Here is a 26,291-nt window from a genome sequence, read left to right as displayed (position 1 = left end):
AAATTTTCTATCGAAATTAGCTGCTCAAACAAGAGTTAGAAGTTCGGCGGTGTTCCTATCATAAGGATTAAAATTATTTTGGTATATCCGACAAGGTTATTTCTTGTTACTCTAAACTGAAGTAATAAGAAATGGCAGTATAATTATAATTCATTTAGTTCCGTTGTTCAATCACATATTTATTTTTTACGAATTCTTACTACCATCGTCAATGATTTACAAATAATGCATGCACAATTTAATTTTTTCGTTAACATGGAAAATTATTTTTCCTTCTTTCGGCAAACTGATTTAATTTATTAGAATCTGAAAAAATAATTACAATTAAAAAAAAACATACGGCTTTACTTCTGACGTGTATTAAATTTGACTTCGTGTCAAAAATTCTAATTTGGTAATTAAGAATTATCAAGCAACTTCAATTTCCATCGTGCGAAAACAGCTTTTAATGAAGGTCGTCTTAGTTTAAAATTAAATTTTCATGACACTCGAGGGGAGGGGGGAAGGAAAGATGAAGCTCTTCAAGTATTCGAAGTAATATGAAGCTTTCCAGGTATGAATATGTACTGTAACTGAAAAGGGATATTTATAACTTTTAAATTAAAGATAAATACATACAAAGAATCTTTTAGAGCTGTGTCCAGAATTAAAAGCTCCCTGACGAGATACGTGTTAGGAAAAAATAAATAAATAAAAACACGACGTGGTTAATTGGTTTTATGTTTGGAAAGAAATCGCTCATTTGGCAGTCTTTTGCCTAGCTTGTTAATTACTTGCTTTGTATCGAAGATCATAATAACTAACAAGTGATTCAGAGGTTTAGTTTCGTTAAAAGAGAGTATTCGAATTAATAACAAGATTTTAATGGAAAACAATAATACTTTAACATCTGGAATTTTGATATAATGATTGAAGCTTCAAACAAGACAGTTTTCATCAGTCTAGAGTTCTAATAAAATCGGATCGCATGTTCAAAAATTTAAAATTTCAGTTTCATTTTGAAGGCGCTGCCAACGCCATCTGTAGATTTACTAAAAATCAAGTGAAGAAACTTGTGTGTGTGTTATCATCTATGTATCGATATGTTTCTTTTGTACATCAAATTTATTAAAACTAATTATTTTTATCAGAGTTTTATTTAATATTATTATTTCCTCTCAAATTATACATGTTTATTGCATTTTCGAAATTTTTGTTCGTATAAATTTAAATTATAAAACAAACTTAAAATAATATTAAAAAAATTTCACTTTAAAAAAAAATTCTTATAGTTTACAGTTTGTCCAATCCTTCAATACTCTTGACACGTTCAACAAAATGGGGCAAAATAGTCCCCGATACATTAAGCCCGAAATATCTATCTACAGTGAAGAGTCGAAACGCCACCTACTGTAAAAAATACCATCCATGCACTAAAAATGGAATTTGGAGCACAAATCACATGAGGTCTTCAAATCAGATTACCCGAAATTATATTTAACTTCTACACACACAAATAGTTAAAGTAAATGCATAAAAAATAATGTTTATTAAGTATACGGTAGAGTACAAAAATAGATAAAATTTCAAAATTTAGAAATAACTTTAGCAAAAATTTACACTAAAACAAAAGTTTTTTTTAATTTTTAATTACCTTAGCAACAATTTTATCTTGATTCCAGTTGAGCTTAAAATTGGCTCAATATGGATCCTATATGAACATGCACTGAAGGACCAATATTGGGATGTCTAGATTTTTTAACATTGGTCCTATACAGGCCTTTATCCCGGGCCAATAAAGAGCCTATATTGGCTGAAAAATGAACATAAAATATCGAGCGAATCTGACAATTCTATATAGGGCCTAATATTGGTTGTAAAATATCGAGCAAATCGGCCAATTCTATATTGGACCAATATCGGAAAAATAACGGACCTTTGAAAACTTATTGAATTCGTGAATATTGGTCCAATGAGCGTTTGAGTTATTTTGCTGCTAGGGTTATTTCTACTTAAATTGAATTCAAAGGAATATAATTTCGAATAATATTTGTAGAGTTATACATTAATCATATAATAATACAGTTTATCAATCAAAATGCTAAGATTTCCACTTATCACTCATTATTAGCATAGACTATTGCACTATCATTTAAATATAACAAATGTCTCAAACAATAACCTCTCGCACGCAAAGAGAGAGAAAAAGAACAAGAACAATTTTGTTTATTTAGGAGTAATTATAAGCAGGAAGTAATGTTTAAGTCTGTCTGCCATACTCGGTAAAGAAGCATAATTTCACTACAGATTTGTTTTGTTTCATTCAACATGCATTCAACCATAGAAAATATGAGTACTTATGAATACAATTTGTTATAGTTGCAAACAGTAAATGAAGTCTAATTTAGAAATTGGGTAACTTTTAGATCGGTAATTTCAGTAAATCTTGTTAAGGGTTTAGTAATCATTCGAAGAAAGTTAGAAAAAAGATACGATGCATTTTTTCCTACTACATTTTACGATTTATGTATTAACATTATTTATCTTTATGATTTAATACTTATTCAGATTTTATAATTTTAGATTACCTTTATATTTATATATATAATTATTTTTATTTTTCATTTATTAGAATTTATAATATATAGAGTGATACTTTCAAATTTTGTGTATTTTGCCATATTTTTGGAGCTGTTAAAGCGAATCGATAATTTTTTGCACACAAATATATTTATAGCTTTTTTATCCAAATATATGAAAAAAATACAATTTTGTAATTATTATTATATTTTATAATTCAATTTAAGCATGACTGGAAAATTATTAACATACTTATATACATAGTATACATACTTTTTTTACCTCATTTTAGAGAATGCAATTTGGAATGACAAAATTCAAAATTTTAAAGAAATTAGTCGCATTTTAAGAAATGAAAATTTAAAATTACGACTTTTTCGAAATTGCATTAGTCAGAAACAATACGACCTATTTAGCTTAAATTTTGTCATTTAAAATGTGTAAAATTTGTATACTTCACAATTCAAACATTTAATAAAAATTTAAATAATGAAATAGAAATTAAATAATTAATGAAATAAATTAAATAATTATTAAATTTTTTTAAAACAGAATTATTTTAGGATTAAAATAAGTTTTATACAAGTGTGCAAATACTTTGATTCGCTTAAAATAGTTTTTGTATCAGTTATTATAAGTTTAAATATCATCTGCACTAATAAATTAGGTTAGCCCATACATATAACATCTTAACACGCCAAAATCCGATTTGATCAAAATTTATTCGGATATTCAATTTTTTATCTTGTGTACTGTACAAGTTTTATAAATAAATTCTTATTAGCAAATATCCGAAGATATTCGCAGTACTATATATATGTTTGCATTAATTCCACTTTCTCTCACTCAATCTGTACAGGAAGATTAAAAAATAAGAAGAAAAATGTTTTTTTTTTTCAATTAGAATTATAAATAGTAAATAACATTTTAAAAAGAGTGATGTATGAATAACATTGTCTTAAAAAAAGCTTGGAAAATTGCAAGTTAAAGCAGCGGTTTCCAAATGGTGTTCCGCGGAACCCTAGGGTTCGGTAGGAAGGTCACAGAGGTTATACCGTGAGTTAGAATTTTTTTTTAACCAGTAATGATTTTTAAAACCTATAATAGGTTTGTATATTGTATTCAACCAATAATCCATTATTTATTTCATGATAAGGTTATTTTTACGAAGTTATTTATGTAAAAATGCAATAACATCAAAATAGGAAATTTTAAATTTTTCCAATAACAATACATTGAATAAAGTGCCACATGATATGCATTTGCAAATTATTACACACATATTTCTCATCCGACTTTGAAATTCAAAATAACATAATCCAATTCAAGAATAAAGAATTATTTTTCTTTGATAACCTTTCTCAAAACTAATACCAGTTCTTTTTCAAAAATTCTAATTCAGTTTAAATTATTCAACTTCATAGGCAAAAACAATTAGACTTAACTTATACAGCAAAAAACGTAAGCTATAGAATTCAAATGCCTAACATAAAACTAATTTTTTAAGATTTATTGATTAAACAATGAAAAAAATTCATTCACATTAATTTCTAAACTAATTTAAAGTATTTTTTTTTACATGCTTACACCTGCTAATGAATGTGTTTTAAAAGTCAGAATTCTACCAAGAGAAGTCAAAGTAAGAAGAAAAAGTTAGACAAAGAATATAAAGTTTAGGGTTTCGCGGCTGAAAAAAATTGGGAACCGCTGAGTTAAAGCATGAAATAAGTCTTTAATTTGATTTACTCGATGACGTAAAAGTGGCAATAATTCCAAATTTTCATTCTGAGGTAACATTTATCTACCTAACGGTAGTGAAAGATATTATGAAAACTGTTAGTTAAGTGGTTCCGCTTCAATAAAAAAAAAAAAAAATAATTCCAGAAAGTACTACAATAAATATCGCTGAGGTTGATATTTCATAAGCAACAAGAATTCAACAAAATAACAAGTTTTAAGAAAATTCTTTTTTCTGACCCATTACTATTTGCTACGTGCTATAGTGCAAGAAAGCGTGCTTTAAGGGTCCTATTCAGTCACGTTTGCAGCAATTTAGTAAATAGAAAAGATACGAGCATGCACTTGTATCAAAAACGTAAAATGGAAGAAGAAATACTCAAAGAATTTTTCGATCAAACAACGAAGCATCCCATTCAGAGAAAATCTTTTTTTTTTAATGCAAATTTAAATACAAATTATTTTTACATATGTAAGCACGCAGCATTAATCGAACTGACTCATTCGCATGTTTCTTAAGAAGACGTTGGAAGGCGGGAAAATTTTCATAGCAAATTATGTTTTACCTCTATTGGTATTTGGAAATTTAAAGAAAAGTGAGTTCAGATTAATCTAGATTAAATCAGGAAGTTTCGAATGCAAAAAAAATGTTTTCAAAAAGCAAATTATGTTTTACCTCTATTGGTATTTAGAAATTTAAAGAAAGTGAGTTCAGATAAATCTTGATTAAATCATAAAGTTTCAAATGCTAAAAAAAGGTTTTCAAAAAGCAAATTATGTTTTAATTCTATTGGTATTTAGAAATTGAAAGAAAGTGAGTTCAGATAAATCTAGATTAAATCATGAAGTTTCAAATGCTAAAAAAATGTTTTTAAAAAGCAAATTATGTTTTACCTCTATTGGTATTTGGAAATTTAAAGAAAGTGAGTTCAGATAAATCTAGATGAAATCATGAAGTTTCAAATGCTAAAAATTTTTTTTCAAAAAGCAAATTATGTTTTACCTCTATTGGTATTTAGAAATTTAAAGAAAGTGAGGTCAGATAAATCTAGATTAAATCATGAAGTTTCAAAAGCTTTAAAAAAAAAAAAAAAAAAAAAAGGTTTTCAGAATATCAAAATGGTAACAACTTATTGTAGGTTTACTTAACCACTATATTATCTCGGCATAATTTTCTCTCCTTTTTTTTTCCTTTTTTTTTTTTGCATTTTGACGTCTTTTTTGAAAAAAGACAACTTCAGTATTCCAAGCTTCCCGGTTTACTTTAGATTTTATTTTATAACTGTCGTTGAACAGCCGACCCAAATTTTTGGGTTTACGACTAATGTTCAACTCTGTAGCATTGTAATTTTGAACCAAATCCAGAAGACAAGGGAACTCCTGGATCAAGTACTGGGAGAAATTTGCTTCCGTGGAGGACTTTTAGATGGAACTAACCCGCATTAGCGTTACATGGAGAGGAAGACCACGAGAATCTCGTACGGTTAGCCTGACGGCAAGGGGGCGCTAACCCAATTTTCCATATTTTGATTAAACTTTAAGCAGCGGAAAGAAAATTTGCCGTGACGTTCGTCTCCCCCGGTATAGCGTCCTCTTAATATTCATATAAATAGGGATCGTCAAATATTTCGAGAAACACGAATCGAATCAAACATCTTGGAAATACATAAAAAATATTCTCAAAATATGCATTCTATGAGAACAAACTCAACCCACGCCATTCTTGCAAACTCACAGCTGTTCTAAAAATAGCATATTATTTGCAAAAAAGCATCATTTCCTATTACGACGGAGTCTTCGAAAAACAGATTTAAATAGGTTTTTAAAATATCAAACACGTCTACTTTTAATTTTCCGATCTGATAAGGATTTCTTGAAAATTTGTATGATATAAATTTAACGATCACAGCGCCATCTTGGAACAGACCTGCAAAAAACATGGTGTTTTATACACTAAGAAGTGCTGCAAGCTTTTCACCATTTTTGTCGTTGGCGACTGCGTTTTTTCTGGTTTCTAAAATGTTTAGCGTTCATCTAGATGAGGAAAGCCGTTTTTCTGCGGTGCAGCAAAGGAAGTTATTTTAAGTTTAAGTTAATATTTCATAGTTATTTTAATGATCAGTTAATGCATTAAATTTCCTTTAATGGGATAAATGACTACAGAATATCCTTTAAAGAGAGAAATAATTATTCATTTATTTCATAAAAACATTAAAAATAAATGGAGGCGTTTACAAATATCATTTATGCTTTAAAATGACAATTCTATGCCAATTTTATAAGAATGGAAGATTTAAATAGCTATTCAACCACGATTCAATCCCAAATACAACAAATAAGTATAATCTAGAAATTTGATAAAATTTTATGAATCAAGTGACAAACTTTTATTGTTATATATTAAAATATAACACTCTTCATTACAATACAAATATAATAGAACACGTGTGTGTTTTAAGTTGTGTTATATATGTAAAAGGTATGTTATGTATATTTTTCCTTAGTAAAAATGTAGATTTAAACGAAAATGCCATTTTTAGCTAAGGTGGGAAGCAAACAATCGATATCTATATAATGAATAATTTATAAGATACATATATTTGGATAAAAAAGACGACATAATTGTTTCTTCCAGTTCACATATTTTAAATGTGAAAGACGACAAGATGGAAAAAATAAATCCGAGGTATCACTGGATGGTGTAAAATAAACGAATACTATGAATAGATTATGTAATAGAATTGCGGAAATGTGTTATCAGCGTTTCATCTTGGATAATGGTGTGCCGAAAACTAGATCGTAAGCAGATTGTTCCAGAATCAGAAAAGGTGGATGTTCGATAAAAAATATAAAATGAATTCCTCATATAAAACAGGTCAAATAACGAACAATATAATCAATAATATAATATAAAACGGGCCAAATGAAAGAAGCCGATTCTACGCTAATTTTTTAATTCACAAAATTTGGAGCAGATTTTTTAAAAATTCACGAAAACTGAATTCTATCATTACTAATTCACCAAATTATGAATTGATTTTTCTCAAAAACAGGACTTTTTACAAAAAGTCAGGACAAACCTCTGTGAATGTTTTAAGTATACAATAACAGAAATATTTCATATGATTTTGATGGTATAATTTACAAAAACTTAGTTAGTTCCATTATTCATAATTGGTAGATTTGATTTTACACATAATTATATCAATAGGGATCCTTTCTTATGACAAATTTTATTCATGATCAGGTTTTCCAACACAAGTGGCATTTTCTTACCAAGAAAATGACACTAAAATTAAAATCGTTTGCAAAAAATCATGTACCTTCGATAACATTTTGAAGTCAATTAAGGTAACCTCTAAGAATGACCAACTTCCATTAACGACCTTAAAACAGATATACACTTTAGGGGTTACCTCCATACTGTGGAACAGAGAGTGGGTCACTCCAGAGAGGTTTCACTGTATAATTATATTTTGTCCTGTTTCAGACTATAACGAAAATGGATTAAACGAAATTGATTCTATTCTAATTTCATATTTTAACAAATAGCAACATGTTAGCAACCTATGCTTCAATTCATTGAAATCTATGTCCTGTTAATAAATTTCTTAAATATATTATCTAACAAAAGTGTGACCCGCGGGATTTCCTAAATTTATTGATATAGCCCTCTGGAGCAACAGAGGTAGAAGATTGCTACCACCATGTCTTAATGATCGTTCTGATTAAAGTGCGAAAGGAAAAAAGTTTTATCGTCAGTTACCGAATCTTTTAGGCATTTATTTCTATTTTAAGGAACTGTGAATTAAGATATAAGCGCAATTAATCTTGTGTAACTCAAATTTCAGTATTTTGTCGCATACAGAGAATGGAATTTAAGCGGCAAGTAGAACAAATTTATTAACTGACTCCTAGAATACAAAGAACATGGTAACTGCATTGAAAAGGAAGAATTTACATACAGCGTTCAAGAAACTTCTAGGAAGACTAGAAAAAACTAAAATAACTAAACAAACTAACTTTAACTAAAATCTTAAGTTACTTTTGTACAGTTTTTGTACTTATGAAACCTTGGTAGAAATCGGAAGAAATTGGAGGATCGAACTTAAGACTTCCGACTTGTCAGGTAAGTTCTTTCAACAGCTCGGTCATACCACATACCTCTTATCAGGACCGAATGTTTCAAGCATTTATTTCTGTTTCAAGGAACTGTGAATTAAAATACAGTGCAACCTCTCTGGAGCGATCGCTCTCTGTTCCACAGTAAAAGGGCAGAAAAAGAAGTTTTAAGGGGTTACCTCCACTGACTTCAAAATGTTATCGAGGATACCTGATTTTTGGCATAATTTTAATCAGTGTCATTTTCTTGGTGCGGAAATGCCACTTGTATTGGCGTCATGAAAACCGGATTGATGAATAAACTTTAGCATGAATAAAAATGATCTCTACTCATATAATTATGTGTTAAAACAAATTTACCAATTATAAAAAAGCTATTTTAAATAAATAAACATTTAAGTTTTTTGTTTAAATTTTATATTTTACTTAATTTTATATCATAAAAATTAGTTAGTTTCAAAGTTTGTTCGTTTGTGATGCTTAGTTTTTCCTGAAATAACTTTTTTTTTTTTCTAATTTGATTTTCAACTCAAAAAATAAATCATTGATAGCGTAGTCCTTAGTGCACCCTGACTGCAACATGAGGTTGTAGATCTCTTACAGAGATTGTCAAAAATCTAATTAAATCTAATCTCGCATCTAATTTAAACATATATTATTTTTGCACACATCTTTTTATAAAGGATTTTATACTATAAAAATGCAAATAAAATAAATTATGTCTATAATATTTTATTTTTAATAGGTAGCGTACAACAATTTTACAACATACACAGCTTCAATTACTGTATTAGGCTATAAGAATTGAAACCTTTCCACTATAAAGTGGAATTTTGCTTATTACGTTTACAATGACACAGAACTCAAATATTTTATTACAAGAAAGATTAAGATAGTGATCATGCTTATCTTGTTGATGGGTAAATGCAATATAAATACGAGTGGTAATATTTAATTAGTTTCAAAATGTTTAGTTACAAAAGCTTAATTGCATCAGAATTAAAGCACACTTTCAAAGAAAAGAATCTATTAAATAACTTTTTTTTATATTCATGCAACTTAATAAAGGCAATAATATCGGAATTGGAATCCATACAAGAATCGTTAGAAGCAAATTGAAGTGTAGGTCCATTTTGTGTGGCTGAGTTGGTAAATTCAGTTTTATTGTTTACCATAGCAATAAAAAAGGGACAGTAAAAAATAAAATTAAAAAAAAAAAAAACACATCAAAATAGAGAAAATTTGATTTAAACTATTTAGATAACGTAAACAGATTTTGCCACCAAATGTTTATTTACCATTAAAAAAAAAGGAGAAAAAAGAATTCGATAGAAATAGAATAAAACCTAGGAGAAAAATAATCTGAGTTAGACCAACCTGCATATGTTTGGGGTGTTCATCCTCTGGTGCCACAGGTATTTACCAAAAAAAAAAATCGTCTGACAACGAAGTTTAAATGCAACGAAGTAACATGTTAAATTTGAAATGAAGACATCGATTATTTTAACACCTCTCCATTGCAAATCAAATGAACAAGCCTCAGCAATGAAAAATAAATTATGAAACTATCTTCAAAACCACCTCTCGTCTTCTCACCCCGATATCAACCTTCACAATTCAACGTAATTGGATAGAGTAAACTTTAGTTACATACAGCGGCAGCAACTTTCGACAAAATTAATGAATTCAACAACTGAAGTATAAAAAATAACTTGAAAAATGGTAGCAAGTTCAACATACTACTGTTTCCACAGTAGCAGATTTCATGATGATCATAACGCGTTATCCACCTTTATTTGGTCCGCGTAGCTGGAAATGATGAAGGTCACATCATGCGGCATCTTAGTGATAAAACAAGCTATGCCCCCCACTTTTTATGCAGTAATTAACGAGAACAAGCTAGAATTTTTATGACTTGCCTGATGCTCAGAAGTCCCAAGGCTACGACATTCTTGGATTAATGATATTAAGGAAAATAAAGGCGAAAAGCTACCCAATATCAACGTTCGATTTTAGCAGAAATGCGATGAGAGACTGATATCACTTAAAAAGTCATCTCACATTTTACATCTTGCTTTATTTCTTGCATAAGTAGCTTCCCCTCCTAAAAAAAACCCTGTTGTGCCCAAGATCTGTGATTTGTAAGCAAGAATAGATAGATACCACTTTGATCAAACTTGGAGAGAAAAAAATGCATAGCTTAGATTTTGAAAAAATACGCTGAACTCTGATGTAGTTATTCAAAAACAGTTGTAGCTGACACAATGGTTATAGCTGTCAAATACAGTTTACAATTAGTTTATTTAAGTAATATTCCTAAAAACTAGTAACAGAGTAGTGAAGATCCATTTTTAATTCAATATTTTTCATTAAAAAAATAATTGTTTCATAATAAGTTCGGCTTAGGAAAATATGAAATAAATTAAATGGAAGATGTAAAAAATGAATGAAAAATCAAATATGAATATCATATCAGTTAGAAAAGAACGGGATAGAACTTCTTTAGTTGAAGCTAATTTTGTAAATATAGTAATATGCAATTATCAAAACCAGATTTTCTTTCACAAAACAAAGCGCAAATTTGATTATATGATAGAAGTTAAACATTAATAAACAGTGAGAATGAAGGAAGTAATGTTACGATATAGCACTGTAATTATGTTTAAAATCACATCAAGAATAACAAATCTACACCAAAAACTGAACTAAAACAAATATTGACCATGCTTACATAGTTTAATCTAAGCCTTAATGCATTGTATAACAAATGAAAAGCTTAACTTCCTTCTTTGCACCTTTCAAATTTATAGTTTATAGCAAACAGCATTATTTACTTAGCAATTTTTTTGTTGTTCAAATTTATTATTTATTTGCTCATTACCAAAGAAAGGCGAATGATAACAGTCTCAAAATTGCTATTCTCCTGAGTGTGAACTTAAACAACAATAAGGCATGCAACTCCAATCTGCCTTGAATGTAGTCCAAAAGAGAATTGCATGACATAAATGCCATTACGTTCTAACATCCCAATTACGAGATACGAAGAAAAAAGATAAAGGAGCAAAAAAACTAGAGTGATACTTTAATCTGTAAGGAACAGAGATACTTGTGAATGAATTTTATCACCAAGTTATCTTTAAGATTTAAATAATGTGGGAGGAGCTGTTATCTGAGAGCTTATTTATACGGAACAGATAATGAAGAATGAACTTTCCATTTATTAAAGTGTCACTCACTATCATGTAAACAAATGATTTATTATTTTTAAAATTTACTTTTTATCTCTCATCCTGAATAAGAAATCGATCAAAACCCAGTACAGTGTTGTGGATTAACTGAACAAAATATAGTAGATTTAGAACATTAAGGAAAAAGATTAAAATTGACAATTTTTTGCATCAAAAATATCATAGAACAGTTCAAATGAATTGATGAATGAATATTGAAAGAAAGTAATAATCATGCATTAAAATTAGCTATAAAAAATTTTGATGATTAATAACATATCAGGGCTTAGGTTACATTAGTTGCGCACATTTGACCCAACTAAAGCCCTGGATAGATTGAGTAGCGACACGCCGCCATTTTGGTGACTGCAACTCTCAATGTAGAAATATGGAGTTTCTATTCTTAAATGCCGCTTTTTATTGATCAATATTTTCATATTCTTGAAATTAACTGAAATATTTACTATTTATTCCCTTAATTCTTTTTATCTCTCTGAAATTATGTTTTAATTTATTCTATTCAGTGAAAATAATACCTTATCTAAAAGTTAAAACTTTCTCATTTTGTCTTTCATAATCTGCAATAACTTTTTATTTCTCAACTATTCGAAAATTTTTGCAATCGGTTTATTTATGAGGCTGAAAGGGTTGTATGTCATTATGGACATTATTATCAGTTTTCAAAGAAAAAGATTTTTCGCCAATAGTTCAAATCTTTTTCTTCTTAATCAATACTCAATTGTCATTTGGTCTTTTATAATAAACAATTTCTAAAACTTTATGTACAATTAATTAAATTTAAAATGAAATCTTAGCTAAAATTGTAGATACAAATAAACAACAAAGTCGAAAAATATCTTAAAATTGCTGTTTAATTTTTAAAATACAAAATTAAATCAAAATGTCAAAAGTTCAATATTTTGATTTTTATAATAAAAGTTTTCCTCGGCCTCGGTTCAAAAAAATTTTGTTCCAAGAATTATTTAGAAATAAAAATTGTAGGTAATTTATGTACAGAAAAAAAAATTTCCACGGAGAAATTTAAAACATACTACTATGTAATTTTTTAAGCTCAAAATTTTAAATGTTTTAGTTTGAAAACATAATACACATTATTTGCAGTACTTTGCCTTTTAATTTTTGAAACAAGTGAATATTGCTCTTTAAACAGAGTATAATTAAATTATTACGGAATGGAATTGATATAAAAACTAAATTCCTTAAGGTCCCTGAAATCTTAAAGAAAAGAAAGAAAAAGAAAAACAAATCAGCAGCCTTTCAAAAGAGATAGTGTACCCTCAGGTAAAATAAAGGTTTTTAATTTTTATTCAAGAAAATATTGCCATTACCGAAGTATGCCAATTATAAATAGAGGGTGTAGACATAATTTGATAAATATTTTAACAAGTCAAAATTAAAATAATCGTCAGCAATGCAGTACTTATCTGAAATGATTTCGAAGAAAAAAAATTATGTGCTCAAAGCATAAAAAAAAAACATATTTTAAAAGTCTACTACTCGAAAATGCTTAATAAAGCAGTACGCAAATACAACATACGTATTTGTAATTTTAATCTTTTACCTGTATTGCATAAAACACTATATTCATTTATAAAAGTTTAAAATTTTTCTTAATTTTTAATTTATTTATTTATTATTTACCTGTTTATTTAAAATTATTTTTTATTACTTTGATTAAAAAATATTAAATGATTTATTATAATTAAAACTGTATTATGTTTGTAATGAATTTGTATGTCAACTTCATTCTTACAATTCTCACAATTGGAAGAAATTTACTTTCCAAAAGTGAGAAAATAGAACCGACATTACATACGAGCACGTTGAAAAAACTTTCATACCAAACAAATCATTCTTTCTAAAAAATTAGAATTTTAGATCTTCAACAAAATAATGTAAGACAAACAAAAAACTATTTTATAGTAAAAAATGAGCAAAAAATGTTTATCTAATATTTTTTTTTTTTTGACAAACTCCATTTGGAAAATGGGACACAATAGGTACCATTTATTTGGAAACAAATAGCTTTTGATTCACAATAGACATAAAAAAGAAAAGACAAAAATCCAATGTCTCTCTATTTCGCATACCCATATCAAAGGGAGATAGTAAAATGGATGTTTCTGACATAATGCCAAACGATAAAAAGAATAAACGCGAGTAAAGAAAAATGCTGTAACGTAAACAATTTATAAAATATACACAGAAACTTTTCATTAAAAGTCTAAAGAATTTAGTCTTTACGAACTAAAATCTACAAATTCTTTTGCTGTTTACACAGTCGTATAAACAGCAAAACAAGAACAATCAAACATAGATTAAGTTTAGTTTTAAGACTATACTCCAACAATAAATGTCAAAATCTTGTTGTTATATATATTAAATAACTTTGTCGACATATGAACCTTTAGAAAGTGCACAGTTTGAGTGAACACAATAAAATTTAGTACATATGCATTGTGATCTATGAGTTCAAAAATGCTGTTAAAAACGATTGTGTAACTCTCACAGTTACAGTTACAAAATTTCCAAATGGCAACACCCACTTTTTTTGGTCAAACGTAATACTTACCATAAAAATCCTAAATTGTAGTCGATACTTTAAGCACAAGAAATTGCGACGCTAGGCTATTGCCATTTTTGCGACCACTAAAGAGAAGAGAGTGTGATAAAAAAAAAATCAAATAAATTACAAAAAAAGAAGAAAAAAACATTTAATGTTTTAAAATTTCTTGAAAATTTTTTTATACTAACATTTATTACGTTTCAATCTGAAAAAGTGGACATTACCATTTGAAAAATTTTCAATTTTATCACTGTAACTATAATATCAAGAGCTACGCAATCGTTTGTAACGTCATTCTTGAGCGATAGATCATAATACCTATGTATAAAATTTTATTCCGTTACTCAAACGGTATACTTTAAAGAGTCATATGTCGCCAAAGTTATTCTATAATCATCATTCATATATGTATAAGAGAAAAATGTAAAGAAGGCTAGAAAAAATGTATTATGAAAAAGCAGAGAGAAAATTATCAAATATAAAATTTTTTAAATTATTAAAATACGAGAAAACAAAATAAGGAAAAGATAATTTCGTCGTCAGCTCACACGACTATATCCGCAAATTAAAGTGCTATCTAATATTGTATTAATATAGCCAAAGCAAAATATACTAATACAATAATAGTGTTTCATCTTTGTTAATCTCACTTCTTCCTTTTTTGTTTCTTTATTGTGTTTAGATTATATCATTTTATCAAATGGAATGAAAGAGGTAAGTGGTATAGGCAGTACATACCAAATTATTATAATAATTTGTTAATATTTTACTATTTAGGACCCCTGCAACCTTGCATGGATTATGAAATTGATTCAATCAAAAAATTTTATCAAAACTATCATTGTTTAATATTTATATGGAAATAAGAACCAGGAGAAATCCTTATCACAATTTATTTTAATTTTTACCAAAAGAACTTTCGTTCCATGCCCAACATTTTTATAATTTTGAACATGAGTACATATTGAAACGTCCAGCAGCCTCCGAAAAGCCAATAAGTAATGCTTACATTTCGAAAGTAGTTAGTAATAACTACATCTAAAGGAATGGTTGTAATTAATTACATTTGTAATTAAGTATTCGGAATTAACAATAAAAAATTTATATTTCCGACCACAGATGTACAGTCAAAAAGAATGTACTACCAATCGGTAAATCGGTATCACATAAGATAAATAAAAAAAACATAAGCAAAAAGTATTACTTTCAGAGTTATTTTATTATTCGCCTTCAGTTTCTATTAATTCAATAAAAAGAGATGAAAGTCGCCATTTAACCTTCTTTCAAACGAACTTAATCAGATAACAGCAGCTGTCTACATAGAGATAAAACCACTAAAAGCATTCAGTTGAGACAAACACAAGCAGAAAAGCAAGCATAGGAGTGAAAACTCAACAACGGTGGCGTGTCCGTAGGCATAAGAAATATGACAAGATAATTACACTGATAATCAAGCGCAAGAAAGGAAATTTCTATTATCTACACTTGACATCAGCCGCTGATAGAACTGTCTTTAAAAAAAATAATAAGAATTGGAAGCTAAATTATTTCTGTAATGAAACTGTCGATTAATAATAATCACAACAAAATATACACACATCAGGCAACTAAAAGAATAGACTGTTAATTCTATATATGGTCTCTCTAGTGTATGTATTCGATAATAAAAGAATTTTAGCACTATCAGATAGCATCCCACAGGTTTAAGCACGAAAGTTCTATGCAAGGTCTGTAAAAATAGAGAACCAAGACTTTTCTATAGAAAGTGCGCTGCGAAGTACAGCTTTTAAGCGCGCTGGATGTTACATGAAAGTGATAAATCTTTATAATAATAAATTGAGAAATTTAAAAAAATGGCGCATCCCACACATTCATGTACACATTTTCTTTGCAAGCAAACTACTGAATTAAGATTGTTCTGAAGTAAACATACGTATGAAAACGTGCAGCATGCTACATGAAAGAGCTATATCTCTCGAATTTGTGCATAAGTAAATAAACACAAATTCTCACATAAGTAAAATTGAGTGGCCCGAAAGACTAATGTCATAAAAAAAATAGATAATGATTTCCGAAATCTCACATTTTTTGAAACATAATTCAAATCCCTAAAAAAAATATTTTTAATTGAGTTGTACAATTAATTTAATTGCGTATTAAAAACATTGGGGGGGGGATACAGTAAAGCAATAACAACAAAAAAATATATATATACAATTTAAAAAAAAAAAACACAAAAATTTGAAGGACATCAAAAAATTAAAAAGTAACATTCTAGAATCTAGAAGTAAGAAATCCAGAATATTACTTTTTTAATTTTTTGCTGTCCTTCCTTCACATTTTTGTGATTTTTTTTTCAAAATTGTATATTTTTTTTCTTCTCTGGGAAGATATCTTCTCTACTCCTCTTTTGATCTTCGATTTCATTCAGGTCAATGGGTTCATGGATCTGGTCTGACTTCGTCAGGCCAGATGAGGATAAGCAACAACAACAGAAGTAACAAATAAATGTGATTTCAGAAAAATAATTCTGATTGTTTTTAGAAATAAATTATTTTTTTAAAGCGTTCAGTGCCTGCCATTCGAAAAAAAAGTAAATAAATAAAAATAAATAAAAATTTAAAGCTGAATTGAATCAATTCAAGATAAATAAAAAAAACAGCATAATCGCTTTAACAGTGGTTAAAAATTTTAAGAAGGGTAAAAAAAGCAAAAGAGAAAATTTTATTTCATAGCTAAAAAAGATACTTAAAGTGCTTAAATTGCTATAACTAGAAATTTAGTTTTAATCTTTGAATGTATTACTATTTTATTTGAAACAGGAAAAGCTTGAAATAAAGGATATATTCAAAAAACAAAATAAAACCAGTTAAAAACTCACAGAAAAAAGTAAAATGAATAATCGATTGGCCATTGAAATAATGCAGATGGTAAAGCAATCCAAACTAAACTATTTTTTAATTAAAAGAGCTTATATACTCACTTAAAATAAATGAACAAAACGACCTACATTAAAGGCAGAGACAGTTAGGGGGGAAATGTCGATGAAATATTTGTAAAATGCTGGAGTCTGAATATTTTCTACACAACATTAACTTATTATTGGGTCTTTAAAAAGCAAATCATTAAATATATTCTCCAATAAATTATATTAAAGCAATAATAGAGAAAATTTTGGGACAACTGCCATATAAATGAATTTATTTATTAAAAGTAAATTAAATAAAGCTGCTGAATTTTATAAAATCAATTTTATACATTGAAAACTTCCATAAAATATAGGGAAAGACAATTTGAATACTGCAGTTCAAAGGCTATGAAGCTTCTTTTAACTCAGATCAGAGACGAAATATTGTTAGAATATAAAAAATAAACTCCCGAAGTTCTTATTTAGAATGCTAAAACGATGGCAGAAATAGTTTAATAATAAACTATGAATTTTTAGTCGTAAAATAAATAATTTATTACATCAAAATTACTAGTAATAAACTAGTAATGTTATTTTTTTAAATTTGTTGCTCTGAAAATAATTTAAAATTCTATTGCATTGTTAAAAAAGTAAAATTCAAAAAAAAATTTTTTTCGCTAAAATCTTTCTTTCAAAACAATCTGTTAAACATAATTAATATTTTTACATTATTTAATTAACAATGCCATTAAGAATAATATTTGATCATTAAGATTTCTTCATAATTTTTACTCAATAAAATCTGCACAACTAAGACGACTACTATGCTAGGGCTACAACTATACTATTTGCTTGCAGACTTTTGTTCATTTATTTATAAATGCACTTTCCTTGTGATCTTAATATTTTTTAAATTATACCTAAAACTAAATAATTTATACCTAAATCTTTTTTAACTAGAAAACCTAATTTTAAGCATAAGAGTGTTTCTTAAAAAATTAACTGTAACTTACAGATGTTTGTTTATATTATAAAATTCTTACAAATGTTCAATGTTCATCAGTTATAACGAATTTAAAGGTCAAAGATTTTTTTGAAAGTTTTATAAAGTAGGCTTCAAACTGGATCGAAAACCGGAATTTATTAACCTCATTGATTAGTTATTAAAAAAAGTATGTTTTAGTTTTTTTTTCTAGTTTAAATATATTCCATCAATAACACTAGAGAGCAAATTTTTTGTTGCATTTATACAAATACTTGATCGTGCCTAATTCAGGAAAGGGGATTCCAAATCGAAAGAGTTTTGCTCCCAAAAGCAAATTTTTTCCATTTTATACGACATTTTCATTCCTTTTTTTTTTTTTTTTTTGGTCAAAATATACAAGTTTAAAAATGTTCTATATAACAGGGGATCGTGAAAATATTGGGAGTTCTATGGAAGTTAAGGCACATCATTAGGCCGCGTTCACAACAGGGGAAGTGCTCCTAGCAGCCGGGCACGGGTGCAGATGCAAAATTAGTCCTAATGTGCCCTAACACCCCTTAGAGGTTTGTCGCAACATTTGCACGACCCTGTTATACATAAGGTTTATAAATCTGAACATTTCGACGGAAAAAAATAGACGAAAAATGTCATTTAAAAAAAAAAAATTAACTTAGTGAGAAACATATCGCAGATTTGAAACCAGCGATGTGAAAGCATCTAAAATCTGTTAAAAAATCTCATGCAACAGAAAAAAAATAAATAAATTTCCCAGTGTAATTATAACCTTCTCTAATTTCAACAAAAATAAATAAAACTTTTTAATGAAGCTAAAAATCAGTATGTATCAAAATAATTGGCAGAACAAAGCATATTCAACTATCATTCAATACTGAGATTTTAAATGACTTTCTAAGCGTGAAAAGAAAATTACCTGTAAATATAAATAAACCATGAATTATCGAGATCGGCAGTATAAATATCTAATCTAGAAATCAAAAAATATCGAATTGCAAGAAGAAAAAAATTAAAGTAATAAAATTAATATTTAAAAAGAAATTAGTAAAAACTCTTCTACTCCGTATCCATTCAATACTTGAATTCAAATCAGATTTCTAGTCTATTAAAATATAACAATATGAAATATGACAACAAATCATCGATCAACAGAAAAAATATGTAAATAATATTTTAAAGAAAATGTGGAAGTTAATCTAACTTAAATATCTTCATGATTTATTTTTGGGCTAAAATAATTCCAATAAGCAACTTTTCCCTCAATTACTTGCATATCTATATTAATAATAACACAGATATTCAATAAAAGACGTGAAGTCTTCTTTTTATATCACCATGGCAACGTTTGAGACACGTTGCCATTAATAAAAATAAAAAGGGAGAAAAATAATTTACTTAGTACAAGGAAACGCTTATTATCCTTGGATATTTACGTCAATCACACTTAATCTTTAAAATCCCAAATAAGAATTAAATTAATATAAAATTTAAAAAAAACCTAAACACAAAAAATGAATTTAAAACATATTACATTATTTTATCAAAACACTAATTTTATTCTTGACTCAGATCAATATTACAAAGGGCTTAAATCATAATTAAATTTACACTTTGGGCTTCTGGCCAACAAATAATCTTACAGATTTTCATACTCAATTAAATATATTTTTTTTTAACTTTAGATTCTTCTAAAGTAATATGATTATCGTTAAAAAAAAAAAAATTTTTAAGAGTCCTAACAATTTATTTTCGGTAGATTGCTTTCATATGTATTTAGTAAAGCATTTTTTTCCTACTTTTAATTAGCTAGTATATAACATTCAAATATTTCAAATTTCTTGTAATTTAGGACGAAAAACTATAATTAGCATTGACAATAGTTTGTTTTGCAACACAAGAAAAAAAATTAGCATTAGTGCCAGGCATAGATTAAATAGGGGGGAGGAGGGAGGGAGAGATAAGGAATTATATCATTTCCTCTTTTTTTCTTTTCTTCCTTTTTTAAAAAACAAATAGAATGAAAAACAATGTTTCTCCGAAAAAGAAAAGATAAGATTTACCGATTAGACCAAGACGTAAGAAACTAAAAATAAATTTCTATTCACGCAGGACTTGAAAGCTCTTACTGCTATAATTTATGTAACTTATTAAGTAACTGTCCAACTAACTTGCGTAAGTCAGCGGCTTCATTAAAATTTTAGTTAATTTACATGCTCCCCTATAAGAAGAAGCAATTGCGTAATAAAATATCCCCAAATTATTTTTTAAAAAATTAAGAAATAAAAATATGAGTTAAAATCATAGGTGTTATTTATTTTTATAACAGGGTGGTCACTCAAATTAGGTTTCGAATTTCCCTGAATTTTCCAGGTAAATTTCAGGTCAGCGTGTTTTTTTTTCTTTCTTCTTATAAAGTGTGTACAAGAAAAGCGTTAATATTATACAGTATTTTATTTAAAATTTTATTTTTTAAATAAATCATCTTGAATAAATAATTAGACTAAATTGATTTTAAGCAAGATTTTGTATTTTATCTCTAAATTTTTAATGTTTTGGTACAACATTAATTTTTATAAAAATACGATAGATGTGGGGAAAAAAATATGTCTAGTTTGTAGAACATTTTGCCTTTATTGAATAAAAATTGTTTTAATGTGTTACTTATTTTATTGCGTTATGTGTTTTAGTAGTTTCTGCACAAAATGTATCCAAATGGCAAATTCAGAGTGACCCAAAAAACCTTGGATAAGTATTATTTAATATATTTTCACTAAGCAAATTAAAGTAATTCCAAGTGATTATAATCAATAAATTTTTATATTTCTTTTGATTTCAATATAAAGCCATCTTATACTGTGTTTTATCCAAACATTTCTCTTTATAAAATTCATTGATCATATTTTCCTTAAACCAATATCTAAAGTAAAATGTTTAAATAATGTTGTTTGTTTTGAATCAGCATTATTATTTTAAGAGATATTCAGTTTTCGTACGGGGGATGGTGAGCGGAACCTCCTACTAATAATAAAAAATGCCATTATTTTTTATTTAATATAAATTTTAAAGATAAATAAATAAGATAAAATTATAATTGAAAAATATGTTTTTAATATAGTAAATAAGAAGAAAAAAAATTACAAATATTTTTTCATTGTTTCCAACCTTACGTCTTTCTGTGTGTTATTAACACTTACTCTTCAAAAATTATTAAGACATTTATATAGTAAGCCAGCTTAAAATAAGCTTATCTATTATGCTACTTGAATTTTTTGAGCTAACATGAAAAAATGTAATAAACTAAAAAGAGAAGAAAAAAAATTTTAAGAGATGTTTGATACTGATATTATTTTGTATTCATTTTGTTTCGTTTACAGAAAAAAAAAATTGCTTAAAAAAAAGAGATTAATATATTTATATATAAAAAAATTAAACCCTCTGGGGAAAAAATATATAATTTAAGGTGTAAGAACATGAAAGATAAAAAAAGAGCAGAAGAAAAAAGTGTAAAAAATTACACCTTTCTATTGAAGGAAAAAATTTCAATAAAGTCAAAAAATTTCAATAAAGTCAAAAAATTTAATAAATTAAAATAAATATTTTCAATTAAAAGAATTGAGAAATATGAAAATCAAATGTTCAATCATTGATGATTTACACAACAAACCGGAAATAAACCTATAAAAAAGGGAAATTATCCACAACCTAGTCAAGGCCATGGCAACTTGCTGTACATTAGGAACAAAAAGAAATAACAATAAATAATGATAAATGCAATGCCAATAATTTCACAAAAGCTACTAATAATCTGTAACGTAATAGGTAAGCACGCTTCGCTGAATCGCTGTGTAAACTTCCGCTTTTTTTAGGGTTAAAAACTTGTTCCGCTTCGGCACTTCTTTGATTGATGACTCTAGAAAATTCTGACATTTTTAAGAACTTAAATTTTACACGGACATGAAATTATCATGGGAATAAAAATAGATTATTTTTAACTCCTAAGATCCCACATTAAATTTAACGACGCCAATAAATAACTAATTATACTGCGCAAATGGTAATTTGACGACACCTTAGAATGTAATAACATAAAATACCATTTTATGTTATGGACAGGAATTAAAAGGAATAAGGATGCCAAATGAAATTAAATTCATAAGGAAGTTGAAGAAAAAATTCTTGAAAAAATTAGAGACTTAAGAGTTGTAAAAAGTTACAAAACAAGTTGTTTCAGCACCAAAGCAACAACTTTAAAGGGCAATAGAACATGATCAAATAAGCACATTAGTAAAAGAACATGGGTCCACAAATGTAAAGGGCAACTGCCACAGAGGACACTGTTTTGAATATAGTAATAAAATATTTCAAAAAAAAAAAAAAAAAAAAAACGGTAAAAAAAATAGAGTACAAAATATGATTATTAACATCGTGATTTTTTTTTACATTAAAATACAAAATTTAAAGTAGACCAATCATAAACAAGATTAAGGGACCATCTACAAATGATGTCGCGTTTATAGCAGAGGCAGTTGATGAAATTATGACAGAATGTGACAAGGGGAGAGGGGGAAGTTACAAGTATGTCAACATACATTTTTGTTAAAATAAAAACACTTAAAATCATTAGATTAAATAATTTTTTTGTATGCTGTAATAACACATGTTGTAAAATAAACAATATATACACTAAATAAATATATCGGTAAATAAATACCAACAATTAGATGCGTTTTGTTTCTGAAGTGTTAATATATCTTTATGTAATATAGCCTAACAAGTGGCAAGAGGGTTGGGGTATGATGAAATGTGAGACTTCGTAACTAAGGGGAGTCATATAAACAATCATTATTTTTCGAAGATACAATAATAAATAAAGTTCAGAATGAAATAACCTATACCCTTGATTTTTCTTAAATTGTTACCATACCATAAAAAATAAATAAGATGCAAGTAGGGCTAGAATTTATTTAAAAAAAAAAATGAAATTTCTAACTAAAAGAAATCAAAAATACTGTAGAAATTATATTTTAATGCAACTTCAACTTACATGCACCATGAGCGCGACAATAAAACCTTCTTCGGTACATCCTTCACTGATCAATGAATTGGGAAAAAATGGTAAAAAGAGTATTTCATAAGGGATGTAAGTTTAGAAGGTTATTTTACAGCTGTTAAGAAAGTAGTATGGTTTCCTTTTCCAGTGGGGTGCACAAGGAAGACGGGGGGGGGGGGATATGACATAAGGGAACAAAGCAGATGTTTTACATCAAATACAAGGAAGGCAATGATGGTACAAATAATGGTGGTAGTGTGAAGTGTGAAGAGACAGAAGACTTTAAAGGGCAAAAATAAGAATACTATATAAAGGGATAAATTTACAATCCATAAAATGATTAAAGTATACATCAGAGCTTTATCGAAATTGATTGGGAAATAGGCTATTATATTTTGTAAGGTACGGTGTTTTAAACTGCCGTGATAAATTAAAAGGCATTAAAGCATTTCTGAAAAGGTTTAAAAAATACCCTTTTTGTTTATGGTATCACAAAATTGTAAATTCAATGTAGTGATGAGTTATATTGATATTTAGAATGGCTTGAAAATACGGGAGAGCTGAAAAAGTCAATGTTTTAGAAGTGATTCAGTTTATCGTACAGGCATGGGAATTAATAACACCATATGTAATTGCTAATTGTTTTCAAAAAACTGAATTCTCTGATGGAGTTACAACCGAAGAGTATGACTTTGAAGCTGAAGATGAAATGTCAGATGAAGAAACAAATGAAAATTTTGATAATAATTGGAAGTCGCTCCAAAAGAAACTTAATTTCACTGCATCGTTTGAAGAGTATGTATCAGTTGACGACAAAATTTTGCCTTGTGATATGCTTACATTAGAGGACATTTGTGAAGCTATAATTGGCACAAAAGAACTGAGAGAAACTGAAGAAGATATTGCTACACCTCTTAGTCTTTCTAATGCCAGAAAATGGTTGGAAACTTTTCACAAATTTATTTACAATCTTGAAAATGTCAATGTGCTCCCGAAAATGTTCAAATATTTACAGCAGTTGGACAATTTTCACTTAAAGGTAGATGGTCGATTAAGTTCTAGTCGGATTGATTTGACAAATGCATAAAAATGTTTGTACACCATGCAATTCAAATTCTTCCGACTATTGTTAAATAAAGTTAAAAGTAACCATATTTCACAGATTGCGGCTATTCCTCATATTTTGATGATCAGAAATCTAATTTTGTCGGGGGAAAAAATAAATGTATATTCAATTATTCAATAAAAATACTTTGTGTCCGATTTCGCAACTTAAAATATAGTCTACTCTAACTAACTAGCATAATTGAGGTCAGTCCCTCAAACCATTAAGATTGAGTCCAAATATTTGAAAATCCTAGCACATTTGAACATAAGTTATTCAAAATGATTCGTTTTTTTTTTTAAATTGCATTGTAGGACTAAACTATCAATTTTAAAAATCCACCCACTAGTTTTTAGAAGAAAAAATCTTATTAATTGTTCGAAGAAGCTACGTACTCTTAATAACATTCCTAACCATTCTTTTCAGGAAAATAAAATTAATTACACAAAAAGGTGATTTAATAATCATGTAAATAAACAATACAATAGTTGTGTTATAAGAATAACTTGCAAAATTTATTCCAAATAATCATATACAATAAAAATGTTATTTTTGTAACTATAATTGCCTCTAATATATATAGTACAGAGAACGATAGAAACACCCATGCCTTCCCCGGGATTCGAACCCAGAACTTATCTGATGAAAGGTACCTGAGTTCCCTGACCCCAACGCAGTCCGGTCGGCGCAGGTAATATCTTTAAAATAGTTAATAGTTCACCAAAAAAGATTTCCTACCTTAAAATCAAATAAAAGCTATTCTGGTTTATTTTCGGATATTTCATTAATATCTGTTAAAAACATATTATTCAAGGCAATATAAAATCCTTAAAATGCATCCTAGAAAAACCTTCAACATTTGGGTAATTAAGTATTTTCCTTGAGTGTCTGGAAACAAACCAATAAAAAAACACTCTCTATGAACAATTTTTAAATCATTAATCAACAAAACAAAACTAAATCCTCGTCTTCCTTTGAAACCTCTTTAAAATGTAAACGACGGGGGGAACACAATACAGTAAAGTCTTTCCATTTATAGCAGAACCACATTGATTGCTACGAAGTTACAAATTCCGAAGTGAAACATTCGTTACAATAATACCCAGAAAACTGGTTCCAACAGTTTTTCTATCAACTGTTTTTTGAAAATTCCAATCAACCGTTAAAGTGGAGACTATTTTCGTTTCCTTCTTAGGTTCATAGTTAGGTGCAATGATTAAAATGAAAGGAAAAATAAGAGGAAAAAGCGTTTCCCTTTTAAAATTAATTGTGCTAACTAATTGAAATTGGATTAATTTAGGGAATAGCTTATACTTATATATTTTTTCGATCAAGAACTTAAAACTTCTTGCTGTGATGCTCGATTCAAAATTTTTATCTGCTAATGTTAAACAGTTCGGCTGTAGCTGAAAAATTAATTTTAAAAAAAAATCCTGATTGGAAAATTTTTGTTTTATTTTAAAAATCTGATACATTTATTTTTATTTAATGTTATAAATATTTACTAAAATACTTACTGAATACGAAGAAATTATTAAATAAGTAAATCAATGACACAACAATCCATGTGTGTTCTTTCCGTATTTCCTGCAAAATCTTATGGACATAGTGAAAAACTTTTGAAACCCATTTGAAAAGGGATGCACCATTGATAGAGAGTTTGACACAATACAAGCTGCTACTAATTGAAAAGAGAGGGGGAGGAGGAAAGTAAGCTGACACATCGATGCGGAAAAAATAATTATGAGTTTATTATGTTGCATATCTCACGATTTTGAAGTCCATTTAAAATTGCCCCTAAAAAGAACTGAAACAAAACCAAATATGCCTCAAATATTACAGATTGTTATGAACAAATTTTAATTTAGCTTATAGTATTTAGAAAAGTAACTGAAATCTTGTGTCGGCATTAATATTATTTCTACAGCATTTATCCTTCATTATTAATAATTACTATTGGCAGTGATAACCAAATTCATATGCTCTTTGGTCGAAA

At 27.8% G+C, this 26,291-nt stretch overlaps 1 protein-coding gene across 2 annotated transcripts in view; it reads right to left on the bottom strand.

Annotated features, from left to right (window-relative positions):
- The window catches only part of numb (NUMB endocytic adaptor protein), a 59,128-nt gene that overhangs the window by 26,512 nt on the left and 6,325 nt on the right, over positions 1-26,291 (bottom strand). The gene's annotated exons all lie outside the window — the stretch shown is intronic.

The sequence above is a fragment of the Parasteatoda tepidariorum genome, chromosome 3 (assembly GCF_982258835.1).
Source record: "Parasteatoda tepidariorum strain Cologne lab strain chromosome 3, Ptep-v5.0, whole genome shotgun sequence".
Classification (NCBI taxonomy): domain Eukaryota; kingdom Metazoa; phylum Arthropoda; class Arachnida; order Araneae; family Theridiidae; genus Parasteatoda; species Parasteatoda tepidariorum.
The sequence above is the reverse complement of the archived record's forward strand: the minus strand, read 5'-3'. Positions and strand labels throughout refer to the sequence as shown.